At 42.3% G+C, this 19,229-nt stretch overlaps 1 protein-coding gene across 6 annotated transcripts in view; it reads left to right on the top strand.

Annotated features, from left to right (window-relative positions):
- Window positions 1-19,229, top strand: part of ptprea (protein tyrosine phosphatase receptor type Ea) — a 52,977-nt gene that overhangs the window by 10,746 nt on the left and 23,002 nt on the right. For 4 of the 6 annotated variants that reach the window (XM_071463684.1, XM_071463682.1, XM_071463688.1 and 1 more), the window contains exon 2: window positions 15,696-15,965. The exons of the other annotated variants lie outside the window; for them this stretch is intronic. The gene's annotated coding sequence lies outside the window, so the exon portion shown is untranslated. The remainder of the gene's footprint in view (window positions 1-15,695; window positions 15,966-19,229) is intronic. 6 annotated transcript variants of the gene reach the window in all.

The following is a 19,229-nucleotide window of genomic DNA, read 5'->3' as shown; positions in this document are numbered from 1 at the left end:
GCTCCTCCTGTTTGGCTGCAGAAGGGAGCAGTGGGTCCTTCAGCGCTGTGCACTTTTGTCCCATAAACAGCCAGAGCTCCCGCGGCTCTGCTTGATTGTTTTCATTAGTCTGTCTGCGGTAGCTTGATACTACTAGCCACCACCGTGGCTGTCATTTTCCATGAGCTCCAAAAATATGGGTGAGGTGAAGCAGAGGGATGTTTTTATAGCTACCCCACCCATGTTGTTACTATCATATCAGTGTGGAGTATGATATAAAATCCTACATGCTGCAGGGTACGCATTTCACCCTGCATTCCTGTGCCTGTAAATGGTTATTGTGGAAATATGCAGGGGGTTGGGTGTAAGCTGTGGAGGGGAAATGAGGGGACGAGGGAAGAGGGAGAGAAAAATGGGGGTGGGTGTATGATTCAGTTCAAACTATAACCACAAGCACAACTGGGAGACTTTAGACACAAGGAGCTGTGGTTGCTGATGCCAAAATACATCCCCCCATGATGAAGAGGAATTTTTAACACATCTTTCATTTGCATGTGTCCAATTAGGTTTCCTTCAGATCCTGCTGGGGCGATGGTGGCAGGGGGTGCCTGCTTCTGGGATCTCTTCTCTTAAAGCACACAGTGTTTTTCCCAGACATGATGACGAGTGATGGGTGTGCCAGCATGATGACATCTGGGCTCTGAACTAATTTGTTTGGGTTTAATATTTTGGGGAGGGAGTGATGTAGACGAGGGGAAACCCACATAAGCTCTGTCTCCAGCTTTTTACTTGTGACATTTACCCTTGAGCTGATAAATCAGGGCATTGCTTAAACAATTGTTTGATAAGTTGATTGAATGAAACTTAATTAACAACAACTTAATCAAACAAAAATGAAGGTTTTGGGCAATTGATCAGACATCATAATGGGCTTTGGGACATTTTCTAACATAAACCAAACTCCTCATTGATTAACTGGAAAAATGAGAATAGAAAAAAAGAAACAATTGCTGGTGACACAGTGATGTTTAAGGGGAATAAATCACTTTGTTATCATCTAATGATGAATCCACAAAACCATTTTGTTTTGTTGAGCGCTTATTTGAGCTCTTTTTATCTCGTTGCCCCCCAGACAGACCTGGAATTCTCTAAAGTGATCCGGTGCATCACAATGTCCCTCTTCTTCATGGCTTCTCCTGGTTAATATGCAGCTCAGCATTTTACTGTGTGGGTTCCTCATTACAAAACTTTAAGTATTTTGTCTGGTACTGAGCTCTGCGGCTTTTCATCTGAGAACAGCCTCGTGTATGTGAAACACTCTGGGGAGGACAGTGTCTAAAGGCTTTCACTCACTCACTGTCCAAACTCATCTCTTACAGAAGCTGCTGATTTTCTGTTAGAAATCAGCAAGAAAAAGTTGCATTGCTTTGCACCCAATCAGCCGATGGTCTCTGCTGTGTCGTTTCACGCTGAACTAACATGCAGTAAATCTGATAATGTGTTATCTTACGTTTTACTTCCAGTGCAGCACCTTTAACAGCCTTTTTCAATGTTGTCGCATCAATACAGTATTTCTTGTGTATATATTCTATCATTAAAGTTGGCCTCTGTCTACTTGGTGACAGAAATGGATGAGTAAACAAGGCGTTCAGATTGTTATTCAGAAACAGCAGGTGGGTTGATTATCAGGAGCGCACTCTGCTTTTGACCTTTAGATGCTCGGCAGATATGAAATGATTTTCTGTCAACATTCTCCAGTGTATGATGCCCTGAGACGAAGTGCCTCTCCTGGTTTCAAAAGCAACAACTACAATAATGGGCGTTAAATGTTAAACAGTAAATGTGTTTATTCACATCCACATATTCAAATTCAGACCTTTCAATACACAAAAAAATACTGCAATATTGAGCTGAGAATGAAACAAAATCTGCACTAGCTGTCAGGGGTTGCTGTCCAAACGCTGCAAAAATGGATTCAGTCTTGAATTCTTTTTTCATTACCAAAGAAATATGAAAAAGTGACTGCCAGCCTCTAAGCTACTGTTGCCTGTCAAGCTGCCACAGCACATAAGGCAGTTTTACAGTGACGGTGGCTGATTCACCACTTGAAGCTTATAGAAAAAAATAGGGCCGCTGACTTCAGACTAAAGTAAAGAAAAGTAGGCTTCTCATTTCTAGTCTGCAACCACTGTTTTTGCCTTTTATGCTAAAATACTGAGGCTAAAGCTACATGTCCCAAACAAAAAGTCAGCGTCCTCGTCAGCTGATGGTCCATGTAGAAGATGGAAATAAAGCATTACTCTTGTACTGCAGTGTAGAGCCAGTCAGCACAGATAAGGAAAACCCTAAAATCAGACTGTTATTGTTGATATTATTGTCGTTCACTCTAGCATTTTCCTGTTTGGGTGCTAATCAGCTCACGTACTTGGACAACAGACAGACAGAGGTTAGATTTATGTTCGTAGTTTTAAACAGCAGGTTACAGTATTAATGTTAAAAGAGAAAAGGCTGTGAGGACGAGTACTTTGTGTGTTTGGTCAATATCTCTGGTAATGAGTTTGGCTAGGTTTTGCTTGTAAGCTAGTTGCCATGACGATTCCATCTTAGTCAAATCCAAAGCTTTACCGCTGTTTCTAGTTACAGATGCTAAGCCGCAATTGGGCAATCGCTGCTCAGGGGAGGGTTTTAGTGATCGGTCAAGCGGAATCCGATTTGATTTCTGATATTTAATTTATACAAGTGCAGTCCATAGATTCATAAGATGGTTTGCTTTAATGACAGGCAGTCATTCCAGTTAATAAGGGCACGGTGAGATCGTTGGCAGTCGGTTGAAGCGCCTGTAGCGCTGCCATTCTTGATGGTTTATGCCTTGTCACCAGAGCTGCATCTAATTATGTTCATTAGAGCCACTGGTACCAGCCACTGTAATTGCTTTTAAACTTTTCCCTCCAAATTGATTCCCTTTTAATATGACTGGAATTGAATTAGATCGAGGTGTTTTGTAGAACCGCTTCACAGAGGGGGAGATTTTTACCTGGAGAATAATTGGCTGTGCTTGTTCGCTAGTGGCTCAAAAGAGAAAAAATACCACTATAGGCCACAGTAGCAGATGTAATTTCTGTATTAAAGCGTTCTGTGAGTTATGTGAAATTGAGTAATCCATGGTGTGATTGCAGTGAGCGGTTTTTCCAACAGCCTCTCTCTGAGTCACGTCAGCTGATTGGCAGCTACTCTGATGTCATTTGTTTTTGTGGGGCAATGACAGGTCACACTGGCTGATCTGTACACCCTCTCTCTCCCCCTCTCTCTCTCTTGGTTCCCCCCCCCCCCCCCCCAGTCTTCAGATTTTCCTGTCTTCACTTCTTGTTTATGGTAACTCCCACTGATCCTCTCTCCCTCTGCTTTGTGTCTTTCTTTTGAATTTCTTCCTTTGAAATAACAATAACATGTTTTATTGTAAGAATGCTAATGAAACACAAGATATTGGACTGTTCCTTTAATCCCATAAGAAAGGAAAATGGGTGCTGTTAATAATACAGCAAAACTTTTATAAAAACACTGTTAATTATCCTTAAAAAACTCACTATTTAGTATATTTTGGCTTTTAGTTGTAGAGAAGTAGGTTGTGATGAAGTCTTTCATCTTACATTTGGTACAGATTCAGTGGTCTCAGTGTAAAATCTTAGACCTTTTTGTGGGGGTCTAATAAATTATGCATCAAAAGCACAACAGTGCTCACAACGGCCGTAATGGATAGGCTGCCATCACAAGATATGTGAAGATGTCTAGACAGTTAGGTGCCACTCGTAACTCTGATATATGCTTTAATACCGACTCTGTTTTTACTGCAGGCCCATATTATAATGAAATATCTTCAAAAGTCGTAGCCTAGCAACTTTGTTGCCATTTTTACCCGTTTTACAAGAGCTAACTACACTAATAGGCTAATTGGAGTTGGTGAGGTTGTAATCTGACAAATCCAGTCTGATTCTGAGGGATTCTGGGGGATCTTGGGCCGCTCTATGGGCTGCCAGGGCTGCCGCTTGTCTAATCACTCCTGACCCTATTAGAAATGAGTCCTCCTTTGTTACTGTGCGGTACTGTCAGTTCTGGGGGAACAAAAAGTGCCATTGTCTTTCGTTGCTGGGGCTGGGATAGAAGTAATCTGTAGCTGTAGAGCTGCCTCAGGATTGCTATAATCCAGATTCAGTATTAATGACAGTCTAATCCTCACATTTTTGACCCTCTGGAGAGGCTGACATGGCATCTCTGTTGTTATTTGCTTGTGTAATGTCACTGATTTTAAAAATGAAGGGGGCTGCTTACAGCTTATGTCAAGGGGGGTGCAATATCCTGCTCAGATTTTTGTGTTCTCTACAGCCAAGATGCTGCACTTGTCTGATACCAGCGCAGACAATTGAGGGCTGTCATGTTTCTGGATTTGTCAGATATATCCATGGATTCACTATGAATTCAACCAGCTTTCCTAATGGCAAATAAGAAGTGGGTTTTTTTTTTCTCCTTTCATTCCTGAAAATACTCTTGCCTGAGACCACTGTGTCTGACGAACAATAATTGCATCCCCGTGTTGAGCATGCCAAAGGACCATGGGGGTGTGTTTGTTCACCCATGCATGATATGCAGTGAGAGCAAATGACATGAATGGCAAAATGATGATCCTCCACTGCGTGCACTCAGAAGGGGCTCTTTTGCTCTTTGTTGGACACAAAGGGATACGGAGACAGACGAGAAGATGTGTGTGAAATCCATCACACAGCTGCTAGCTTGGCACAGTGATCAGTAAACCCCCCCATCATCACCATCCTCTCCATCGAAACCCCTCCTACATCTTCTTATCTCCTCTCCTCAGAGCTGTGCACGTGGGCCTTTTGTTTACAGCTCTTTCCAGTGATCCGCACCAGTAAATCCCTGTGACAGGTAGCATGACTCTCTGACAAGCCCCCAACCTTTCAGCCCTTCAGTGATAGCCGGGGCTGATATGAGCTGGACTAGAGCTAGCACTAAGACTACATCCATGCTAAGATAAATGAATGTGTTTTTCTGTCTGTTTTGCTCAACAAACAACAAAACTGTGCATCACAGCCAATGACTGTTAAGGTATGGAACAGGAAGTCTGGTTACTCTGCAGAGTTTCTGCTTTCCATGGTGATACTCATCCTGTGCTTTACAACAAATGATTTAGTTGTAATTTACATGTTTTTTGTTTATGTTGTCAGAGACTTGAATAAGCAGGAATTATTCATTTTTATCATTGCTGATAAACTGTAAGGACATATGCTATATGACTGCATCGAAGATCGTCGCTTCTCTTTCTCTCGGCCCATGTTCCCCATCTGTATGTCTGCTGTCACTATCAAATAAAGGACAAATGCCAAAAAAGTAACTAAATAGATAAATAAATAAATAAATAAATAAATGCTGCTAATTAACTAGACTCCTTTGAAATGATGATCAGATTAATGTTTCGTGATCATGATGCTGTCTGACAAAACCAGAGTCATCAAAAAAATGTTTCACAGGAGGAGAACATATTTAGATTGCAACAAGAGATAAATGAAAAATTAACTGTAATTAGGTCTTTAAATGCATGAGTACGCTTAAAATGAAATGTTTTCCCACTTAACAGCAACCCCCCCACCCCTCCACCCCTTCTACAGCATCAGCACTGGGGACTTCATAACTTTGTAACTGTTATTAGCTTTTCTGAACAGTCAGCCGTTTCCTGCACATATGTGCATGTGGTCAGGTGAGACAATATGCAAGATTTGATCTTTTCTCTCAACGTCTTGTTTTTCAGTCTTCACACAACTTCTCATTTCTTGGTAAACAAACTACACAACGCAAACTTGGTTGTTTTTCAAGCATGTCTGTGCAGATGTACATGTTGTTTTACCCCCATCTGTATTGACACTGTGTTTTCAAATTTGTCTAGGCTCTATAGTTGCTCACTATAGAGAAGGTTAAAACTGGGAGAAAAATTGACTTGATGCAAACTTTAGAGAAGCTGTGTGGACAGTGAAAAGATGCAGGGTTACAGAATAACACTTGAGCTGAGCACAGTGATATTTACAGTAGCTCTGGTCTGATTTACAGACGAGAGAAAGAAGAGTGCCGGCGTTGTGGATCAGTGGAGGCTAATAACACAATCACAGCTTATACTGTCATGATAAACTGTGATGTGGTAAATACTGAGAAATGTCATTAAATGACACTGACGTTCATTGGCTGTACAGTATTTCACAGTTGTGACAGCTCTGGATGTTTTATCACAAGACAACGTTTAATTTCCCTAACAGGAAATCCAGTCTTGCACAATGCTTGGAGTTTTGCTTCCTTCTCAATCATCTATTTAGAAGCCTGATACTGCACCAGAAATGAATGGACACATTTAACAATAAGCTATAAATAATGTACATGAGCGGACAAATAAATCAGTGCCCTTGAAATAAATCTTACCTGCCAATGTTGCCTGAACTCATTTATCATTTTCATAGGCTGAATGTATCATCACAATATCACAGTGAAGCCTGTAAAAAATGTGACATTATCTTGAATCAGCAGTCTTGGGTTGTATGAGAAGAAAATCAATGGCGTCGCAGCTCGAGTGTGACTTGCCATCCATCAGTCCTTTGCCTGACTGAAGCAGCTACTGTAGATGATGTGCTGAATGGCCAATTTCCTGTTACCTGTTAAAGATGGAGTACCACAGCAGGGCTTGTCTCTTAGCTCTTCAAACCATGAGTTCCCTCTGGGTTACTGTAACACTGCTAGGAAATGGATTGAAATAACACACTGTGCTATTTGCATCTGTAATCTCAGCCCCTGGATAATTTGTGATCCGAGAAGAAAAATCCTGTGTTTGATATTGTTTGAAGTGAGGCAGACAGTAATGCCTGTGCCCTGAAGAACAAGACTCAGTTCTGCAGCAAGAGATGAAATTCCATCTTAACTTTCATTTTTAGAAAATATCGAAATTGTGGTCAGTGCATCTGCCACCAGTGCAGCATATCTGATCCCTTCGCCCTCCAAGCTGCAGCCCTCAGTGGCTTGTGTTTCATGTTACATGTCAGATGGCCATACAGCAGAGTATTTACAGAGTATTTACATCACTGTTTCCTGGAAGGAGGGCAGGGTGTGGGGTGCAAGTTCCCCTTTGTCTGATGACTAGATTACAGTATTTACTCGTGCGCATAGCCCTGCCTGTAGATTAGCTCAAGTGATGCCTTTGAAGAAAAGGTTTGAGAACTAGATTTCAGCTGTGGCTGGTCACTACTCCTGAGTGCAGTGGATGTTACCCTGTAAATCATCCATATCCTGTTGATTTAAGTTTACAGGATGTCTTTCCAATGAGCTCTTACTTCCTGTCTTGGGCATATTTTCTCCTGGGCATAATGTTGTTGAGTTGTAGAAGTGAGATCACAGTTCGCTTGAGCTGGGATAACTTAAAGATGAATTTAAATGATTACAACATGCCGTCTGTCAATCACCCGGCCCTCTTGGTGTGACAGACCTGTTCTACTCTAAAGGTGGGAAGCGACACTAATGTTAACTCTGGTCTCTATCATGTCGTTTCTTCTACTGATGTTAGCACGCTAACCAGCTAGCCCTCTTTCCTTTAGTAGCTAACACTAGCCTTCAATCCGTCCTAAAGACGTAGCGCCGCTCAGAGGGCGTATTATAACCTCTCGTCTTGGAAATGCAAGATGGCCGAAGCTCTTGCCAAGCAACAGTCACCACCACCAGCCCCTTTAAGTCTGCAGTGCAGGACAGTACAGTCACCTGATTGAGCAGAGCAGGCCAGACTAGAGCAGTCACTCTCCAAATTGAAATGAATGGCTATAATCACATCACATCACACTCATAGTGGCAAACCCACAGTGATGTGATGGTGCAGTTCACCTGTTTTGCATGTTTTGATTCACACTCAATACCCTCATAGCATCATTCTGTTTTGTTTTCTGCAAAAAAAAAAAAATAAATAAAAAAAGGCTCTGATAAACCCGACGTGCACCACCTGCCCAGCAGTGAGATAAAGTTAGCGATTAGCTGGTGAACACAGTGGAGCATTTAGCAGCTAAAGAGCCACACATTTCCCCCAGGAGATGGTGGGATGAATGGTGTTTGTGAATATTGGACACACAAACACGACTCCAAATGAGCACTAATGTTGCATCTGCTCGGTGTGTGTATATGGGCCAACAGGTTAGCTAACAGGTTAGCCATGTCAACCTGAAAGGTGACAACAGGTCACTGTTTTGTTTACAGCTTGTTTCTGCTGCTCTCGATCTGTTGCTGCAGCTTTAAGCACTTAGAAACACTGAATTTATTCACCGTGAGATGAGATGATCAGCAGTGTAAGCAGATGAACTTATTCCCAATTTAATCAGCAAACAACTGAAAGGACAGAATGTGACTAAATTAAAATAAGGATAAAGTCTTTCTTCTTTCAATATGAAACAGTGTTCGGGGTTATTTTGTATATAGAAGATATGAGGATATGCAGCGTAGCTCTAGATAGCAGAGTGAAATATCTCAACAACTCTGTGATGGATTGAAATTTTGTAGCTACATCCAGAGCATGAATTATAAATAATCTGATAATCCTCCAGACGTACAGCCCTGTCTGACACTGCATGACAGGTGATCTCTAAAACTGACTGACTTCAGCTGTAAATTGATATATTCTTGTATCCCGCTTCTTGTAGGGAACTAAGTTGTCTCCCAATATTTTACCTTTTTTTTTTTTTTTTTGGAGTGTGAGGACACAGAGCTTTTTTTATTTTCTTGTCACAAAGCCACTGGTCTCAGTCAGCTGTGGGCTGGTATTTTTCCATGTTTATTACAGAGTGAGTAATTTTAGAAAACTAATATTTGGATTATGGGTGTTAGACACGCCCACAATAAACGTTCTAAGACAGTGAGTGTGCCATGTCCTTCTCTTTTCTGGCTAAATAGGCCTCATAACTGAGCCAATGTTGATCAGTGTAGTCAGTTATCACCTTCAGCAGTGCACCCAGAGCTGCTCCATTTATTGCTTGAACTCTCTCCCTCTCCTGCATCCTTTTGTGTTTCTCTGGTTTTTGTGTCAGGGGTTACAGTGGCCCCTTCACCCCCTATCTCTTTCTTGTTCTCACAGTCCAGCTAATTTTATACCCCTCATGTTTGGCAGTAAACCACAGCTCACACACAGGATGTGATCTAAACTGTTCCTCTTCCTGCTTGTGGACAGCGAGTCTTCTGAGTCAGCTGCATACAATGATAGAGACGTGAAGCGGAGAGAAATCGTTTCCCTGACCAGCAGCCAAAGGTGTTAGATTTATGAGAACAAGAGGGATGCTTTTAATATCGCCTTCTCAAGCCACGCTTCAAACTATTGTCGTCATATTGGTTTCTTTGTCTTTTTTTTATTCGATGTGTGTGTTAATCATCCAAAAGACAGCGCCTGACCTTTCTGTAACAATGATCGCAAGTGGATAATTATTCCCATTTCTGAGAAAGAGCATCATTACATATTACTTCACAGCTTGATTAGTGTTTGATTTCTCTCTCCGGTTCCTTCTTTTGGCATTTCTCTGTGAGAGAAGTGGAGGCGTTCATGGCTTTCTCTCTGACGTGCGAAACATCTCCATTCCCAGACAAGGTTGTGCAGACAGACAAGACATGTAGCCTTGGGCTGTAGCCAGATATATACACAGATAGCTCGAGAAATCCACAGAGCTTTTTTTTTTCCCTTTTGTGTGGGTGTACATGTTTCTTACGTGCCCATTAATGTCAGTCTCAATGTGTGGGTTTAAGCCTTTGTGTGTGTGTATTAGAGACTAGTTTGTAACTCCCATTGTGTTGAAATGTGCTGGTTTCTCGCCACTAGTCTTGGAATACCACTGTTTCACCGTCATGAATATTTACCAGGTGGGGTTCATGGAGTTTAAGTGTTGCAGGGAATCCTCAACTGGGGACTTGTTTAATCCTAACCCCATTCTGTCTGAACTGCTCCCAGGCGCCTGGGAGAATAAGCTTTGGGAAAGGATGTGAGAGGAAGAAGGGAAGAGAGACACCACCGCTGGGGGGACGTGTATCGGATTGTGGGATAGAAAGCTGAATAATGTCTGTTTTTACACGCTGCAGTTATAAGAAACTGAGCATTTTTAAGGCCTCTGGCCAGCTGCAAGTCATGTCTGGGTCTTGGGACTGAGACTTTTCTTGATGAGCTGTCCAGACTAACCATCCTTCTTATCTTCATTCAGCTAAAGTTGTGTATAATGTGAGGCAAATTCATAAGGAAGGTGCATAGGAGAATAAAAAGCAGTGGACTCCCACACACTGTCAGAACATTATTGATTAAAGAAACCACATTTTGCTCAGACATTAAACAAACAATACAGTAAACAACGTCTTTACATTGTAGCCCCCGGCTGCAACACAAAAGGGCTAAAATCACAAGATCCCCTGAGATGACTAGACATAAAAAAAATCAATGAAATGCATATTTACTGTAAGATAACATTTAATACATCGCTAGCATGTTGATGTTTATCAGTTATAATGTTTAGCATGTTGGCGTTTATTTATTTATTTTTTAATCAGCACCAAAAGTTAGTACCTATACTGGAATGTCATTATTTTAACAGGTATGTGGCCATAAATGAAAACATTGGACAAATTAAAACTTTGACTTGACAATTGCGCAATATGAAATCTTAAAGGGTCACCAAAGTTATTACAGTTCATCATCTAGAGGAGTGCATGAATGTCTGTATCAAATGTCTTAGCAATTCATCCAATAGTTGTTCAGATATTTTAATCTGGGTGTGAATGGAACAACAGGTCAACACTCACTCTGCTGTTTGTCTGCAATCATAACGATACCAAAGAAAAAAGAGAATCTCAGACTAAACTCTAATGATGTCAAGATATATGAAATAAGAAGCTCACGGGAGCTTATGAATGTAGATATATATCTTTAAAACCATCAGGAAGTCATTGCACTCGGCCTTAGAAGCTGCTTTTCCACATATCGTTGGTGGATTTTGGACATTTCTTACATTGCAGGGGCTTATTCCATCACTCTATTGGTTATTGATCCGAGAGAGCCACAGGTAAGTATTAAATCAGGGTTTTCATTTAGTTGCCCACTAAATAAATAACACTATTGATGTAGTCTGTCACATACACACTCTGTCTGTAAATGATCTAGTCCCGCTCGGCCCTTTAGGAAATTTCCAGATATTTGATTATAGCGGCGATTGCCAAGTTTGGAAGAGTTGCTGTATGATATTATCACATTCACATCCTGCTTGCTTTGGCTAAGGGCCACTTACTCAATCCTGGATGCCAAGATACACCGGTGTGCTTGGAAGTGAGGCGGACAGGCGAGGGGAGCCTCTGATAACAAAATGGCACTCTTTGTTGCCGCCTGTCCTCTTGCTCTGGAACATTAAGCGCACAATGTGTGGACAGCTCATCAGGGACGTGGCTCCATTCACATCTGATCACAGAGGCATAAAGTCCACAGGCGTGCGTTTGTTTTCCTGCATTGCCGTTTGTTATCATTTCTGCTGCTGCAGTTTTCATCCAGGGGCTGATTTTGTCCCTTTCAGGTTTGCCCGTAAACACCATAAATCACAATGAGCCTCACTTCTCTCACTTCTCTCACTTCTCTCACTTCTTTCTCTCTAGCACACACTTGGTAAAGGAGGTGCTAGACTGTTGCCGCTGCTCTATTCTAATTAAAGCCTTATTATTAAATATTTAACACCACCTCATTACTGTATATTCTATTATTTTCCATTACGTAACATTTAGGAAATAGTCATGTTTTCACATTTTCTTTCTTGCCTGAGTATGAATCTCTCAGCACCTCGTCAAAACAGAGCACGCTGCCCGTCCTCACATATTGCCTGTCAACAAGTTGTGTTAGTAAAAGAGTTTTTTTTTTTTTCTTCCTTCTCAGACTGATTTATTTGAATAATTCTGAGAGGCCTGAGACATTAAAATTATCTGGTAATCGTCTTTTTTCATGAGAAAAAAAGCAAAGCATAACATCTGAGATTTATCTTGTGACCCCCTCCCACCCACTGGGGAGGTCATGAACTTGTTTTTGGAGGCATTGTGTTTTTGGAAGTGACACACTGACGGCAGGTCAGAGAGGACTTCTGTAAACACAGTGTTGTGCTGATGCTGGGGCCCGATTGTAGCTCAGTGGGTGAAGCAACATCCCTCTCTCACTGTGGCTCTGTGTGTGTGTGTGTGTGTGTGTGTGTGTGTGTGTTTGTGTATGGTAGCAGTTGCCCTGTAAGCTTATCTCTATAAATGGATTTGTGTTGGTGCACTTGGAGATCTCAGTATGATGCTCTAATCTGATTGACCACAACCCTGGAGAGGTGCATGAGTCAAAGAGCCAAGTGTGCATCTGTGTGTGTGTGTGTGTGTGTTTGTGTGTGTGTGTGTGTGTGTGTGTGTGTATGCATGGAAGTGTGTGAAGTATCCATCTGTCTTTGAGCTGCTATTTGTCACCTTGGTTCTATGTATTACCAGCTGGGCTTAGGGGCTTGTCAGGGAAATAACAGCTGTGTGACAGTTTTGGTGAAACTGTGTTTTTGACTCTGCAGCTGTAAATCTTATACCTGCACAAGTGCACACGTTGTACTTGGACAGTTCATTCGGCCTTCAGATGAAGCACAGAGAGGTTATACACCCAAATGCAACATTACATGCATGTATTTGCAATATGCACACACAAACCCCGACACACGCACACACACACACACACACACAGACCTAGCACCTGCCCCACCAGCGAGCAGGGATCAGATACAGTGCCAGAGATGATTTGTCATTTCTGTGCGCTGCCTGTATGTGTTATGTTCCTGTGAAAGGGTTTGTTCATTTTGCATGTGAAGTGAGTCCTCACCTCATGTTATTAATCCCAATTTGAAGGCAGGAGTGGTTTAACAGTCTGTGTTCATGAACCACAAACAGATTTTGGACAGTAGCTGTTACGGATTGAATGCATTTTTTTTTTTTTTAAACCCAGAAAACATACGTTCTTTTATTTTGTCTTTCTCCAGTTCCTCCTCTTTTCTCTTTATGTTCATGGAGTTTCTCTTTCAGTTTTGAACATATGAAATAATAGATATTATATGACTCATTGCCCATTTGAGCAAACATTACTAAATGATTTCTTATTTTCTGATAAACCCCCCAGTTATTCCCTGTCTAAAGGCTGCCCTATCAGAAAGTGGCAGCTGTCCTTCTCTCTTTACTTACCTGAGAACATTTTGGCTGCTTAGTCAAACACTGTATATAGAGTATGTGAGTAATACCCATATTTCTGTGGTTTTTATGTGGTGTATCACATGCACTGTTGTTATCAGCCTGTGAGGAAGCGATATGTAGCTGCAGACGGTCATGAAAGACTGCCTTGTTCACCACATACCGTTGGTGACAGTGCTCCTGTTTCCCCTCAAATAAACTCTGAAATAAACATAATGTTTGAGCCGTTGTAGGTTAGAGAGGATAAAGAAATATTGTTTTAGAGCGCAACCTGAAGAAGCTTGTTTTTACAAGTGACAGCCTGTTACACCTTATTTCTTCTCACCTCCTCCCATCACTTCCTTTTCTTCCCCTTTTCAAGTGACCAGTACCCACTGGCTGGGCGGGACTGTCACCGTAGCAACAATTGGCAGCGCTGCCCAGTCAGTGCTGTTAGAGGGCGCGCACGGTGACCGTCTTCCAGACACGTAAGGGATATAAGTTGATTATTTCAGCAGCTTTCGATTTTTTTCAGCAGCTTTCACGTGTTGCTGTTTTCTCTCCTGTCTCTGCATTCGGCTGCATTACAGGAAGGTTCTTCTATTATTCAATAGTTTGCTTGATCTGATTTCACGCTGTCAGACCTCGTGTTATTTATTTATGAACCTCAGATGATATGTGATTCGAAACACTCCTCCCTCGCAGTGCTTTCCAGGAACTTGTTTGTAAATCTGAAACTATTTACAGGATTAACAAAGTGGTCTTTTTAAAAAAAAAAAAAAAAAAATTTATATAGTCTCTACATCTTCATTCCACTTTATGCTGCCTTCTGACTCTGTAACTTGAGCCATTATTTGGCTGTCATGGAAATCCTCAAGCATGACACCTCATTTTCCAGGATGTCACAGAGCAAATGTTGACTGCCTGTTTTCATTGAGCTCCAGTGGGAGAGGGGTGGGGATGTGGGGATGTGGGGATGTGGGGAGGGCCCTCGGAGATGTGTCCATTCATTTATCGCTACAGCCTGGAAAGGGAGAAGCGGGGAGAGAGACCCCTCACCACCACCACCTCCCTCCTTCCCCACCTCCCTCCTGCTCGGCTAGATGAGAGCGTCGCCATAGCAACCAGTCGGTATGCTCCCTGCCGCTGTCAGGTGAAAACCTTGTGTCTCCAAAATGTCAAAGTTGCGAGATCAGGGAAAAGAGGACTTGTGACACTGGTGAATTTTTAGTTTATGAAGCGTCTTCTAGGTTTTGAAGAATTTAATCTGCCTCTGAAAGTTTTCACCCAGAATCCTTCAGCTGAAGGTGAAGCTGTATTTACAAGGTTTCCATGTGAAAACCCTTCCTCCAGACTCTTTGGCTGCTCAGTGTTCCTAGGTAGATAAATTGTGCTCCTCTTGGCCTGTTTTTTTTTTCTTCTCACATTCCACTCCTCCTCTCATAAACCTCCTTTCAGACCTCCCCTGGGTGATAGCAGGGATTATATATGAGATGGCACCAACCTGCAGTCTCTACTCCAGTTTATGCACAGCACGTGCAGCAGCATTTTCTCACACAAACAGACTGAAATAGTAAAATGATAATAACAAAAAAAATAAATAATTTTTACTCTTTCAGGGATCAAAATAAATCTGTTGGTAATGAGACAAAAAGAGGTTTTATGTAAAACTATGCTCTACATCTGAGCTGATATGCATATTTATTCCATCCGTAGATTCAGAAATCAGGGGAAACTAAATGTTTTAGTTCGAGGGACACGCACTGTGAGTTAGTGTCTGCTGGATTCGGAAGACTGATTTGCATTGCAGGCGCTTGATAAAATGTTACCCCCCCCCCCCCAAAAATGAACTCATTGAACTCCTCTGACTAATTTAAAAGTCTTTTCTTCACCATGGTTACATTTTCTGACCATCTGCATATCACCCTCAGGCACCTTCTCAGCCACCATTTCCACCATCCTTACACAGAGGAGAAAAAAAGGTTCATACTTTCTTCTGAATTTCCCCAACGCTAACTGGCATTATCTTGTTTGAGGGGCAACTTATGTATTTTTATATTTTCTTATATATATTTTTGTCATTCGAGTACACTTTTTAACTTCGTAAGACGTGTAGTGCTGCTATGACACTCAAATTTCCCCTTGGGGATTAATACAGTTATCTATCTATCTATCTATCTATCTATCTATCTAGCTAGCTATCTAGCTATCTATCTATCTATCTATCTATCCATCAGAATGCTTCACAAAGGTTCTTCTTCTTATGGGGAAGCTGTCCTCTATCTTAACTCTCTTCTTCTTGCTAAATACTATTCCGGCTTTGGACAGGAACTACATCACTCCTTCCCCATCCTCCAGCTTCTCCTCCTCATGTGTCGCTTTGTATTCGCTGTGTTATTAATACAACATGCTGTCTGCCCCTCTCACTCTCTGTTTGACTGAAGGTGGTGAGCAGCATCCCTGAAAGACACCGCAGCGCTACTCTGCAGAAATTCAGGCTGAGCTGCTGGAGGTGGCGCACAAGACACCCATAACTCACCGCCGCCTGGATCCAGGGATCAGCTCTCCTCACCGGGCTGTGAGAGCACTCCTCACCACCTCCACTGTACGTCCAACCTCTGACTGAACGATGTGACAACTGGACTCGGTCAGCACCATGTGACCTGCTGTTATGGATCTGAGAATCAGCATACATTGAATCAACACTCATCCAGGTAGCTCTTCACACTGTGGCCTGCACACGTAACACCTCATGACTGTATCCACTGTATAGTACACTTAGAGTCAGCCTTAAGGGATCTTCCTCGGGGTTTCAGTCGGTACACAACTCTCTTCCTCTTGCACGGGCCTGATTGTTTTTATCGCTAGTTTGCTGCACATTTTTGTGGTCATTCAGTCGCTTCCTCAATCTGGAGATTCATGGCTTCAGTTTGTTTTCTGTGTTAGCTGGTAAAAAGGAAGTGTGTCAGTGGTGTAAAACTGTAGTGAAAACAGAAGGCCACATAGTATAGTGTACAGTAGTAAAAACAGCATTAACTTGACCGTGCATGCTGCAGCTAATTCAAACCAGCCATATTGTTTAGGATAAAAAATTGCATTATTTGTATTTATTACTGTGTGTCTGTGGAGTCTGCTTTGCACTGATATACAGCTCTTGTATTGATTAGATGGTTGAATTTTATTGTCTTTCCCTATAAAAAAAGCTTTTTTTATTTTATCTCTTGAGACTTTGAGCCTCAACTTGAGACTGAAGTGGCTTTACCAGTCCCTCGATGCCACACTTCCTACTTTTGTTGACATTATGGAGGCAGACTTCCAAGGCTTTTGCTCTTAAAAGAATATTGTGACATTAAATGGCAAGAATAATTAAGAGTGCAGACTTACAGGTGTCAGTGTATGAGCTATGAGGGGAAAACAAAAGCAGACAGATGGAAATCAATCCCGACATTATCTTGTTATTACAACCTATGCTTGGTGGCTAATAGGAATGTTACTGAACTGATGTCATGTTTAGTGGTTTTGCAGCTACAACTTCTGTGCTATTGACTTAACAATCCCCTGCATTGTTGTGCAATTCAAATATTTTAGTCCCCACCAAGCTGTTTAATGATTTGTGGAGGTGTGTGACCATGATAAAGTAAGGACAAAGGGAACATACACTAGATGGAGGAATGGAAAACAAAGCCCAAAGTCTAAGACGGGAAGGAAAGAGAAAGGAGAGGAGACTATGTGTTTGTGTTAAAATGTGTGGCTAAATCGTTGTCTGTCCAGCTGTGTCTGCGTCTGCGTGTGTGTTCGTATCTTATCCAGGGTTGTTTTTTTTTTGTTTGTTTTTTTTTATGTCAGGACTGTGTGTGTGTGTGTGTGTGGCAGTCTCGCTCCCATTTCCCCTCTGGAGCAGAGCAGTACAGGAAGGCTGGCTGGTTGGCTGGCTGCACAGGAAAGGAAACAGTTTCTATCTAACAGCAGATGGAGGACAGCATGTGCTTACACTGCAGAAACACATAGACACACGCACACATACACACACATACACACAGGCGTGCACACATGGAGTCCTACACACAAAAGAAACTATGTGCGAGTACAGTAGCTTTTCTTAGGGGTGCGACCCAGATTGCACATCACAAATGTCAGCCGTGGAGAATCCAAAGTTTTCGTAGAGTTCCAGCTGAATGAGGCAGATAGAGGACGCTTCGATGTTTCAAATGATGTCATAATAGCAAGGACATTTCTTTTCTTGCTAGAAGGTTGTTTAGCCCTTTCTTTCTTTCTGTCTTTTCTTACCAACGCTTATTTATTATTCTATTTACACTTTTCATAGTACTGCAGTCCCCTGTAGCTCTTCAACCTTCAAATTTCTGTTTCCCACTGAAAAACACACCAGGGTCAAAATGTATTTGCACACAGGATTTAGTTTTCACTTGCACTTGTGTTGGCAGGACTTTGACTGAACTGAAAAAAAGTCTTGATTATGTAAGGTATGAAAATGACTTTCAAAGACTGAAAACTTTTTTTCAGTGACCCCAATCTGTCAGGTCTTTAGGGAATAAAAACTATTATGGACTCACCTCTACAGTTTAGTTCAGAGCTGAGATTTTGACCCTTGTGTTACCTCTGCAGCTTGCAGGTCAAACATGTGTGTCTGTTGAGGTTTAGTGATGTGACATACTGCCTGGTGCCTATGTCCATGGTTTCTGATGCCCTGTCATGCCTCCATGCCTCTGTCAAGAGCTATTAGGGACGGGACAGGCCTCCCCCAGCATGCGGGGCTGTCTCGCAGCAGTGTGTGAAGACTGGATGTTGTGCTTCCTTTTCCCAAGAGGGCAGTGAGTTCTCCAAGAGGCCTTCAACTTAAGCCAGTCATTTGCTTTCCGTATGGTCTGTGTATGTGTGTGTGTGTGTGTGTGTGTGTGTGTGTGTGTGTGTGTGTGTGTGTGTGTGTGTGTGTGTGTGTGTGTCCTTTCTCATTCTTGTAATAAGCCTTCCTACACGAGAGGACAATGAGGCTCACTATGGTGCCCAAGGCCCCACTGAATGACTCATATTCCTATAGAAATCAGGCAGAGAGAGCAAACAACATGGTTACACAAGCTTAATCAACAAAGTGCTGCTCAAAATGTGCTCTGCAGGGGCCGTGATCCTGCGACGGGATTGCAAAAATGTGTCAGGTCGGGGTTTGGGTTTGGGTAACATAATTACTGTGCTTCCCCTTCCAGTTTCTCTGAGAAGGCAGGCTGCTGTTTAAATCAACAATCACTGCGCCCTCCTCTGTGAATCTGGACTACGCCATGAAAATAGCAGTTGTTTTTGTTTTTCCACTTGTTTTTCAAACCTGTTGTTGCCGGGTGTGTGATAAGGGAGCATGAAGGGGCTGTTATTGTGGAAAATGAAGTATGATGGTGAGGTTTTGCTTCTTGAAATGTCCCCAGCTTGTCTGCATAGGAGGCAAAAAGACTCAGTCCTCAATCCCTTTTTTTTTTTTTTAAAGACAGACAGGAGGGTTTAATAGCCTGCGTCTGCACCGTGCAGACAGGTCTGCTCTATCTCTGCATAGCAGCAGAGGCAGCGTGGGCCTCTCACTCTTCCCTTCTGGTCCCACATCTCCTCTCCTCTCCTCTCTTCTTCCTCCTCTTTTCCTCCCTCAGAGTCAAGTGGCTTTTTGTTCTCCCACAGCAGTGCTTATCACTTGTTTCTCCACCGCTGCCCCCCTCCTCCTCCTCCTCCCCATCCTTCACTGAGGGAATGAAAGGATATTTTGGGGGATAGATCTTGTCTGTCCTGTGCAGACCCCAAAGGAGTGTGGTTATCTTTGTCCTTCTCCTTGTCTGAAAATGGGGGGGGGGGGGGGTTCTATAAAAGACCCCACTCCCTCCATCTCCCTCTTTCTCTGGGGGTTGGTTTGCTATCAGAACCAGGTCTGTTTTGCTCCTGTTTCTACATCAGCACTGATATTAAATAAATCTAATGCCAGTAGA

This window comes from Trachinotus anak, unplaced genomic scaffold (genome assembly GCF_046630095.1).
Source record: "Trachinotus anak isolate AG129_WGS33_773 ecotype Australia unplaced genomic scaffold, CSIRO_AGI_Tana_v1 ptg000025l, whole genome shotgun sequence".
NCBI classification, from domain to species: Eukaryota; Metazoa; Chordata; class Actinopteri; order Carangiformes; family Carangidae; genus Trachinotus; species Trachinotus anak.
This window is presented reverse-complemented; position numbering and strand designations above follow the sequence as displayed.